At 39.8% G+C, this 11,771-nt stretch overlaps 1 pseudogene; it reads right to left on the bottom strand.

The window, feature by feature from the left end:
• Nucleotides 1-641: 641 nt before the first annotated feature.
• On the bottom strand, nucleotides 642-10,948 carry LOC123384684 (annotated as a pseudogene).
• Nucleotides 10,949-11,771: the final 823 nt, after the last annotated feature.

The following is an 11,771-nucleotide window of genomic DNA, read 5'->3' as shown; positions in this document are numbered from 1 at the left end:
AGAAACTGGCCTGGATTTAAAGGGTCCCTGCCCCTTTAAAGAGCAATACTATCTCAAATGTGGAACTTCTAATGTGGATTAGATTTTTCCCTATCTAAGAATTATCTGAGGGGTGCCTGGGTGGCTCAGTTGGTTAAGTGTCCAACTCTTGGTTTTGGTTCAGGTCACAGTCTCATGGCTTTGTGGGTTGGAGCCCTGCTGTGCTGACAGCCTGCTTGAGATTCTCTCTCTCTCCCTCTCTCTGCCTCTCCCCCACTCACACTGTCTCTCTCTCAAAATAAATAAATAAACTTAAAAAAAAAAAGAGAATTATCTGAAATTATGAGAGCTGACCAAGATTTTGTAGGGAAGGCTGAATCTTCAGAGCTGGTTTAAATGGAGAATGGGGGTGGGGGAGGGGAGTCTTGCCTGCACCCTTCAAGTCCAACAGCTTCTTTATTTTTTTCATTTTTTATTTTTCCTAATAAGATAAAGCCCACTGCTTTATTCTGGTTATTTGTACATTCCAGCAACTTTTGGGGGGAAGGGAAAGAAACTACAAAGAAAGACACAGACATATGGGGGGAAACATACTATAAACCGTTGTTTTCATTTTTGGTTAAAGAAAAAAAAACTTTATAATCAATATCCCACTCATAAGATAGAAAAAACTTGATTGTTTTTAATGTGGCATTTGTGTCTATCTTCTCATTTCATATGTACAGTTTATTTGGGTACTACTACTATCCACTGGCAGAATACCTAAAAGCAAACACAAATATCAGAAAGGAAAAAGCATTAACAAGAGGAAGCTCAAGAAGATGGGTTCCAAAGGATGGGCAGCCCACTGGGCACCAGGCCAGGCAGGTCAGTCGAAGCAGTCTACGTTCACGAAAGCCCTGTGGCTCTTCTCCAACTCCTGCAACAGCTCATCAGTCTAATTCTTCATGTTTTCCATGTGCTGAATGCACCGGCATAGTTCACAGATGAAGAACGCCCCAGGGTGGCCTCTCCATGGCTGCCCTGGATGTCCACATTGCACACTGGCTAGCAGGTCTCCTGCTCTCTGGAATTCAGATCTTCAACCATCTGGTGGGTTGGTCACTCTCTCTTCACAGGTGAGGATCAGATCAAACAGATCTTTACAGTTCTGGAGACTTTCTGGCCAGGACTTGATTCTCTTACTTCTGTCCAACATATGTAAAATGCTATTCTGTCCTTCCTAAGGAGATCATCGTGCATCTGATCATACACAGTTTCAAAATTCTAAATATTTGGCTTGTCATGTGTCATTCCTGAAAACTTGACATGAGTTCCTGTTCCAAAGAACAGGACACTGACTTCCCATTTGCTGAGGATGTTGTGCGCCTCCATGCTCCGTTCTGGTTTCTCCAGCACACCACCGCCACCTGCAGCAGCAAACACTGCAAGGCGGCAGTCACATGCACTTGATGTACCCCTTGGCAGGTTCTTTAAACCAATGTTGCAGTAAATGCAAAATTATGTCACCCCAATGGTGGTTGTGGTCTAGCAGCCTAAAACAGAACTTGGAATTAAAGATTTGTTAGTTTTTCAGCTTCAATTTCTTTCTTGAGATAAAACTGTGTTTCATGTGGGATTTAGAACCCAACACAAAGCATGATAGAAATGATAATGAAGTAGATCTTTAGGAAAGGGCTTTATGAATCAAGGAAGAATGACAAATCAGGGAAAGAAGGAGCTATATATTCTTCCATAAAAGTGACACGAGATTTCCTGATGAAAATTTATGACAGACTGAAGAATGGAGAAGCTAGCCTAATGGTATCCTGTACTTTGAGATCATCAAGTAAAAGCAATCCTGCAGCCTCAATTTAGCTTAACTAAACTATGTGAAGATAAGCACTACCTCAGCCCCACGTTACCTTCGGCAAGGGAGCCCAGAAGCTGAAGAGGAAGGTCTGCCATACAAATGAAAAGGCTTTTATTCCCTGTGCCCTGCCCTCTAGGATTCCACTACGCTTCTCAAAGAAAGATTCTATTGTAACCACAGATTCATATCCAGTGCCCTCACTTGCATGTCATTTTGTTTTGTATACATTTCTCATTTCTCATGCTGACTGCTAAGTTAATTCATTCCATTTTTTTTGTTTTCTTCTTGCAGAGCCTTCTCTGTGTCCGGCACCATTCAATAAGCTCCTCATGGAACTTATATTTGAGTGTGTGGCAGTGCAGGTAATAAACAATACATCCATTAAAGTATATCAGATGATAGTAAATGTTTTATTAAACAAAAAAATGGCAGGGGAAATGAATAGAGATTGTGGGGAGATGAATTTAAAATAGGGGATCAGAGAAGGCCTCTTGAGAAGGCCATGATTTGAACAAAGACTTGAAGGTAGAAGCATCTAGGAATATTCAAGGAACAGCAAGAAGTTAGGATAGCTGGAGGAGAGGGAGAGGGGGAGGGAGGGATCGGGTGGGAGAAGAAAGAAGGGCCAGATCACATGGGAACTCTTAGCTACTATGAGGACTTTGGCTTTTACTCTGAATGAGATGGGAAGCCATTCAAGGGCCAAAGAGTGACATGACTTGACTGATGTTTCAATAGGACCATTCTGGATAAAGATGATAGGGGATGGAATGCCAGGGTCAGTCAATCACCTGGGAGGCTCTTGAAACAGCCCAGGCCAGAGATGATAAAGGCAAGGACTGTGGGTCAGAGTGGCAGCCCTTGGAGGAAATGAGGACGGGAGGAATAAGCAGATTCTGATAAGTAACTCCCTGAATGCCATAGTAAGGTGTTGGGCTTGTATTTGGCAGAGGCAAAACAGAGAGGCAAATGCAAAACAAATTTAAATTCATTAACTAACCTATCAAGGGGAAATTGACTATTGCAGGAGTATTTTAAATCAGTAAAGTCTACTGGTGCTTTTCAAGTATAAACCTTTCAGGTATAGATATTCTGGAAACCAGAAGAGCCTTGAAACCATTTAAAACTTATATAAGATTCTTTGAAAGCATTTATGAATTTGACAAAATATCTTACTCAAGGAAAAAATCCCCTAGAAGGAAAAAAAACAAAAACAAAACAGATATTAGATTTTCTTTTTAAAAGCCACACCAAAGGAGATATAAATAGAAAAAAGCTGAAAATACACCTAGATATCACAATGTGCCAGATTATCATCTGATATTTCCAATAAACATCTAATACCAAAAGTACCAAAACTCAGTGCTAAATGACACAAACCATTTAGAACAAGTAAAGGGCAATCAGTGGAAATAAAAAAGGACTCAAAGCAAAGTATGGCATTAAATGTATGTGACTTGAAAAGGGATTAAGAACCGCACAGCAGGGGCCTCACTCTATTATGATAACAGAGATAGAGACAGACAGACAAGTACAAAAAATGCTATGTATTCATGAAGTATAACCTAATACAAATTTGAGAATGGAATAATACAAAGCAGGAGCCATTTTTGAAATGTCATCAAACAGTGCCAGTGAATATTATTTCTGCCAGGGAACAGCAAGAGAGAATGTTTTATTCAAGAGTATCCAAGGAAATAAAAGTTATATTTAAATGGGACATTTCTCACTACATCAAAAATTTTTAATGAAAAATAGAAAAGCAGCTTCTGGGGATAAAAGTGTTATATTTTTCTTCTGGGAATAAAAGTGTTATACACATATGTTCTCATAATAAATGATTATAGGTATCCCCTGCTTTTTTTTTTCAATATATGAAATTTATTGTCAAATTGGTTCCCATACAACACTCAGTGCTCATCCCAAAAGGTGCTCTCCTCAATACCCATCACCCACCCTCCCCTCCTTCCCACCCCCCATCAACCCTCAGGTATCCCCTGCTTTTTGAAAGTTCACGTTATGCCACTTTGCTCTTGTGAAAGACCTCCACTGGTACCTATTTGTGCTAACTGAAAGAAATCCGAAGAGGATTTTCGCTTTGAATAAAAAAGGTGAAAAGCGCAAAGAGTGTTCTGTGTTCGTTTTGCAGCAGAACAAATTTATGTGATAGAGGCAGTTGCATACCTAGAGCAGCAAGAGCAGCACCACCCAGCTCCTTCCTGGGAACTACATTCAGCGTCTCAGCACCAAGATGGCATAGCTTTGAACTGTGTCTATGAGCGTCTGTGCTTTATCTTGATTTATGTTGTACATCCATTAGCAACATGTGTTCTAAGGCCTCAAAAAAGCCTAAGAGGTTACTTTTTGGGTCTGGGAATGCTAAAAAAAATTTCCATATAAACTAATGGTAATTGCTTCTTCCCTTTGCGTCATTTCAGCTTATGAAAAGTTTCATAGGGACATTCTACTTTCAAATAGAGGGGGGAAACCTGTACTTAGTATTTAATAGCTCGATTCTCAGTGTTAAAATGAGACAGGCCAAACAGAGGTTTAACAATTTATTTTACTCTGTCACCAGGCAGGCATGATTATTAGCAGTGCAACGTGTTTTTAGCCTTTTGTTTTTTCCTTATCTTTCTCCTAAGTAAAATAAAGGAGGGTAGTTCTCTCCAAAGTGATAGAAGAGAGAGAGTGAGTGATTCCAATAAATTACATACTCTCCTTTGATATTTAGGACAAATATCTATACCACTCTCTTTTCCCTATCATATTTGTCTATCCCTTAAGTACCCTGAAAGCTTCTGGAACATTGCAGTTTCTCTCCAATTACATCACCCCTGACAACTTCAACAACCCTGTCCATGACGTTTTGACAACCTGACCTTGTGTTTTCTCAGCCTGATTGACTTCTTGCCACCTACCTTCTGTGCATCTTGAATCTGCTCAACCTCTCACAATTTAAACAAATGTGCATCCCCAGCCATCACCTCTCATCTCGTCATTTCTTCCGTTCTACTGAAGCTGGTATTTGTCCTCAGAGTAACATAAATTCCATCAATCCTCATCTAGTACTGCTATGGTTAAGGCTAGAGATTGTAGAGTCAGTCTGTCTTGGTTTAAATCCTGACCCTCTCTTCCCTAGCCGAGTGACCAGAGACAAATTACTTAATCCCTTTATGCCCTAAATTTCTCACAGGCTTCCTGTGAAGGTTAAATGAGATAATCCACATAAATCTGGCACACACTAAATCCATGATGAACATTAGCCAGTGGTATCAGTATTCTAATTCGCTTCACTTGTCCTTTGTGAAGCCTGGTCACTGTAGTGATCTTGGTTTTCTCCCACTCTGGTTAGTACTAGTCCCTTCCATTGTTCACGGTTTTCATCTCAGCTCCTGGATTAATTTAAACCTTGATTGCTTCCTAAATCTAATTGGACTCTAACTCTAGACCATTGGGGACACTCAGCAATTTTTTTTTATAATTAATCTCTTCTTGAGTCCTTATTCCATTCCCCACAACAGCTACTCTAAACCACCTCTATTTTCCTAAAGTCCCCAAATCTTGCCCTGCCTGAAATATTTTTATGACATAAGGTTGTCTCCTACTTCTCCAAGAAGACAGAGGCCACCCTATTACAGAGAAAGCTTCTCCTATACTTTAGTTTTTTCCCATGAAGAAGGAACCCAATGAATGTAACTCCTGGCTTCTCTGCCTCTGTATTCACTTTCCCTTCAGGGAAGTGGAATGACTCACTTGACTGTTAAGTTTATGCAGAATAAATCAGCATTCTCTAAGTAGCCTTTAGATCTCTTGGCAGCCAGCAGGCCCACACAGCCCAGACCAATCATTCTCTCACTGGCCATAGGATGCACAGGAGACCAGCTGCCTCTAGAGGACCTAGGGAAATCTGTAGTTTGGAAAGGGAGTATAGCTCTTAAGTCAGAAGACCTCCCAACAGACAGATGTTGAGAAATATTAAAAAATCAAACAAACACTGGGAATTTAGAGGAGCTTTATAAATTCAGAGGTATGAGTGGACTTCAGAACATTTTAACTTTGGCAGTTGTATGGGCTTTTAACAGCTACAGTCTGGGACAAATGCTGGGAAGGATATGGAGCAACAGGAATGCTCATACATTACTGGTGGGAATACAAAATGGTATAGCCATTTTGGTAGACAACCTGATAGTTTCTTACTAAATTAAACATACTCTTAGCATACAATCCAGCAGTCACACTTGATATTTATCCAAAGGGACTGAAAGCTTATGTTCATACAAAAATGTGTACGTGGATGTTTAGAGCAGCTTTATTCATAAATTAAGCAAGATCTATTTCAGTCGGTAAACGGATAAACAAACTGTGACACATCCAGTCAACAGAATATTATTAGGCACCAAAAAGAAATAAGCTATCAAGCCATCAAAAGGACATGGTGGAATATTAAATGCATACTACTTAATGAAAAAATCCCATCCTAAAAGGGCCACATGTTGTATGACTCCAACTATATGACATTCTGAAAGAGGCAAAATTATGGAGAGACTAAAAAGATAAATGGTTGCCAGGAGTTGAGGAAGGAGGGGTGCAGAGGCAGGGCAGATAATTTTTGAGATACTATACTGGTGGATAGATGTCATTACATATTTGTTCAAACCTATAAAATATATAACACCAAGAGTGAACCCTAAGGTAAACCATGGACTTTTGGTGATAATGATACCTTGATGTAGCTTCATCCTTTGTAAAAAATGTACCACTCTGATGCAGGATGTTGATAGTGGGGCAGGTTGTACATGTGTGGGGTTAAAGGATATGCAGGAACTCTTCTCTGCACTTTCCACTCAATTTTTCTGTGAACTTAAAATCACTCTAAAAAATAAAGTCTATTCAACAACAACAACAGCACCTACGCTAAGGAGGTTTCATTGTCTAACAGAGGGTATTTTTTAAATTTTTTTTTTCAACGTTTATTTATTTTTGGGACAGAGAGAGACAGAGCATGAATGGGGGAGGGGCAGAGAGAGAGGGAGACACAGAATCGGAAACAGGCTCCAGGCTCTGAGCCATCAGCCCAGAGCCTGACGCGGGGCTCGAACTCACGGACCGCGAGATCGTGACCTGGCTGAAGTCGGACGCTTAACCGACTGCGCCACCCAGGCGCCCCGAGGGTATTTTTTAAAATACAGATTCTTACACTTCATCTCAGAACTACTAAATCATTTCTGTAGGAAGAGGATATAGGAATCAGTATTTTTTTGCATGCAGTTGTTAAATAATAATAAGCACCCAGGTAATTATTTTGATCAGACAAATTTGGGAAACATTGGTTTAGGCTCTTCTATACCTGAAAGTAGTTACAGCAACTGATGGCCAAGGATTACAACTGTTGGCTCCGAAGATACAAGCAGTGTTAGGGAACAGAGTTCACTCTAAATGCAGCTCAAGGCATTGGTATTCTTCCATGTTCCCTTTGTAGTTAGAATGCTACATAGCATATTTGGATCAACTGAATGTGAATGGAAGTGATGTGAGTGAAAGAGACATGTGCTACTCTTGGGCAGAAGTTTTTTAGAGACAGGGCATAACTTGTTACATTCCCTTGTCCTGCCATGTGGACCATGGAAAAACTTGTGAAGATTGTGACATCCTAGTTCCTTAAGTGAATACAGTGTGAACAGAACTCCCTGCCAATCCACAATGGATGTGTAGTATAAGTGAAAAATAAACTGTTGTTGTCTTAAGCCACTAACATTTTAAAAAAATGTTTATTTATTTATTTTGAGAGAGCATGTGAGCAGCAGGGAGGGGGCAGAGAGAGAAGGAGGGAATCCTAAGCAGGCTCCGCGCTGTCAGCACAGAGCCTGATGTGGGGCTCAATCCCACAAACTGTGAGATCGTGACCTGAGCTGAAATCCAGAGTCAGATGCTTAATCAAATGAGCCACCAGGTGCTCCGTAAGCCACTCACATTTTGAAGTTCTTTGTTCCTATAGCATAACATACCCTATCCTGACAGAGTCTTCAAACTCTACAAATTTTTTAATTAATTTTTTAATGTTTATTTATTTTTGAGAGAGAGAGAGAGAGAAAGAGAGAGAGAGAGAGAGAGGGAGAAAACACAGGCAGGGGAGGGGTAGAGAGAGGTAGGGACAGAGGATCCAAAGCAGGCTCTGTGCTGACCGCAGAGAGCCTGATATGGGGCTGGAACGTGTGAACCTTGAGATCATGACCTGTGCTGAAGGTGGATGCTTAACCAACTGAGCCATCCAGGTGACCAAAACTGTACAAATTTCTAAGATTCACAAGAGAACAGTATCTCAAATGCTAGTCTGAGACAGGAATTAATATGAATAGCAAATTATCCACCCTAGAAATGGAAAATTCGTGTGCCAAATTTAACAGCTCCTAATTACATTTATGTTCACAGAACATCAATTACTGAGTCTTGTATCAAATCACCTATCTTGGTAAAGCTAATACTCAGAATCTGTCTGACTCCAGAGTCTTTTACATGGTATTTAACAACACCAATAAATGTGCTTTGAGAACAAAATTTTGCCCGAAATGACAACACCAGTGACTGGGGAATAGCTTTTTCTAAATCTGATAGGAGTGGGAACAGGGATGCAATAATTTTGTATGTCTTATTGACTCTTTTGATTATCTAGAAACTCAGTAAGAGACTTGATACTAAACTAATAAAATGTTTGACTAAGCTACAACTGTTTACAAAAAATTCCAACCCTATTTAAGTCTTGCAAAACTCTTCTATGGCACAAGAACAGACACTCACATCAATGGAACAGAATAGAGAACCCAGAAATGGACCCACAAATATATGGCCAACTAATCTTTGACAAAGCAGGAAAGAATATCCAATGGAATAAAGACAGTCTCTTCAGCAAGTGGTGCTGGGAAAACTGGACAGCAACATGCAGAAGAATGAACCTGGACCACTTTCTTACACCATACACAAAAATAAACTCAAAATGGATGAAAGACCTCAATGTAAGACAGGAAGCCATCAAAATCCTCGAGGAGAAAGCAGGCAAAAACCTCTTTGATCTTGGCCACAGCAACTTCTTACTCAACATGTCTCCAGAGGCAAGGGAAACAAAAGCAAATATTAACTACTGGGACCTCATCAAAATAAAAAGCTTCTGTACAGCAAAGGAAACAATCAGCAAAACTAAAAGGCAACTGACAGAATGGGAAAAGATATTTGCAAATGACCTATCAGATAAAGGGTTAGTATCCAAAATCTACAATGAACTTATCAAACTCAACACCCCAAAAAAACAAATAATCCAGTGAAGAAATGGGCAAAAGACATGAATAGACACTTCTCCAAGGAAGACATCCAGATGGCCAACCGACACATGAAAAAATGCTCCACATCACTCATCATCAGGGAAATACAAATCAAAACCACAATGAGATACCACCTCACACCTGTCAGAATGGCTAACATTAACAACTCAGGCAACAACAGATGTTGGCAAGGATGCAGAGAAAGAGGATCTCTTTTGCATCGTTGGTGGGAATGCAAGCTGGTGCAGCCACTCTGGAAAACAGTATGGAGGTTCCTCAAAAAATTAAAAATAGAACTACCCTATGACCCAGCAATTGCACTACTAGGCATTTATCCAAGGGATACAGGTGTGCTGTTTCAAAGGGACACATGCACCCCCATGTTTATAGAAGCACTATCAACAGTAGCTAAAGTATGGAAAGAGCCCAAATGTCCATCAATGGATGAATGGATAAAGAAGATGTGGTATATATACATAATGGAGTATTACTCAGCAATCATAAAGAAAGAAATCTTACCATTTGCAACTACGTGGATCGAACTGGAGGGTATTATGTTAAATGAAATTAGTCAGAGAAAGACAAAAATCATATGACTTCACTCATATGAGGACTTCAAGAGACAAAACAGATGAATATAAGGGAAGGGAAACAAAAATAATATAAAAACAGGGAGGGGGACAAAACAGAAGAGAATCACAAATATGGAGAACAAACTGAGGGTTACTGGAGGGGTTGTGGGATGGGGGATGGGCTAAATGGGTAAGGGGCACTAAGGAATCTACTCCTGAAATCATTGTTGCACTATATGCTAACTAATTTGGATGTAAATATAAAAAAAATAAAAAATAAAAAATTAGGAAAAAAAAGAACTAATAAAAAAAAAACTCTTCTAACTAAGATTGAATGAAATATGAAACAGAAAGGATGAATTCTGGACATTATATTTCTTTGAAGTTTAAATTTCAAAGGCAAGAGAATTTGAGCTTAATCACTGATTTCTTTAGACTTAAATTGTCAAGGAGTTTTATTTTTTTTTATTAAAAAAAATTTTTTTTAATGTTTATTTATTTTTGAGAGAGACAGAGACAGAATGCAAGTGGGTTAGGGGCAGAGAGAGAGGGAGACACAGAATCCGAAGCAGGCTGCAGGCTCTGAGCTGTCAGCACAGAGCCTGATGTGGGGCTCGAACCCACAGAGCTGTGAGATCATGACCTGAGCCAAAGTCAGGCGCTCAGCCGACTGAGTCACCCAGGCGCCCCTTAAATTGTCAAGGAGTTTTAATCTTTAGACTTTTATTTTTCCTGAGAATGGGAATTTGATAATGGGAGGAGATTTTGGTGAAATTTGAAGGGTCTCCGTGTTGACTGTATTTTATTATTGAAGTACCTCAATAGTGCTATGTAATCTCATTGTAAGCCTTCTTATATGTGAGATTGGACAATACTACTGAATATAATTGGTAAGGAAAATAGAGGAATGGATTTTCAGATTTGGAGTTTCTATAATCAATATACTATTTGTGGTAGTTATAAAACATGGCCTGTTCTATGTCTTGTCCTAGCAGCTTCTCTCTCATGTAGGGCTCCTGGAAGGGAGCTTAGGTTGGTTGTGAAAGTACATACAGCTTATACTATTCTAGCACCATCCCATAGGCCCTAAACCATGCTAGCACCATCTGATCTTCCCACAGTTCCCTTGGTTTACCTGAAAAATTGAGCCCATGAAACTTCTCTTCAATTTTAACTGCTACCCTTAGATGAAACTTTAATACACCAAGTAGGATTCCTTTTGGGGGCATCTTTGTGTAATTTGTGTTTTTTTCTCTTTTGTTTTGGCTTTCTCTGCCTCCTATCACATGTGAATCTTGCTGCTCTCATGATGTGTCCCCACCTGTGTATATTTGGAGGTTCATACCTTGCTACCTAAATGTGCTATTGATGTTGTTCATGGGTTTGAGATTTTGCTAACTTGCTCTGTTTTTGTAGGAAGCTATGAGGATATTTAAAAACCATTCCACTTTCAACTTCACAAAATGCTCTTTGCTTTTTTTGTGATCCTTTCATGTAGCAAAGATAATTATATATGTTCACCAAATCTCTTTTCATATTTCTTCTATATTCCCTGTCCATCCCCCCAACACCCTCCCCAAATGAAGCATGACCCAGGGACTAGTCCTGCCTAGTGAAACATGAATGGAAATAACAAGTGTCACTTCACAGTGGTGGCAGTGAGAGCCCTCTGCACCATTCCTTCATCTCTCTCTTCCCCTTTGGTCATTAGCATACAGCCTAAGGACTGAAGCAGCCAGCCTCAATGGTCTCAGCAAAGAAGATAACAATCTAGAGTAGAGTTTGCACTAGTGAGAAATAAACGTTTAAGTCTTCTGCCACTACTCTCTTGGAGTTGCGGCTATAGCACAAACCCAGACTACCCAGACTTCACCTCTTCCTTGTAAATATGCTCAAGTATCTCCTATCCCCCACCCCCCAAAAACAAACTTTCCCCTAGTCCTTAAATTATCATATATCTCCCTCTCATTCACTGATACATTTCTGGAAGTAAAATCTATATTTGCTACATCCACTTCCTCACCACCCACTCACTGCTTAATTCCTGGGGAT

Source organism: Felis catus, chromosome A3 (assembly GCF_018350175.1).
Source record: "Felis catus isolate Fca126 chromosome A3, F.catus_Fca126_mat1.0, whole genome shotgun sequence".
Classification (NCBI taxonomy): domain Eukaryota; kingdom Metazoa; phylum Chordata; class Mammalia; order Carnivora; family Felidae; genus Felis; species Felis catus.
Note: the sequence above shows the minus strand (reverse complement) of the source record. Positions and strands in the feature narration are given on the sequence as shown.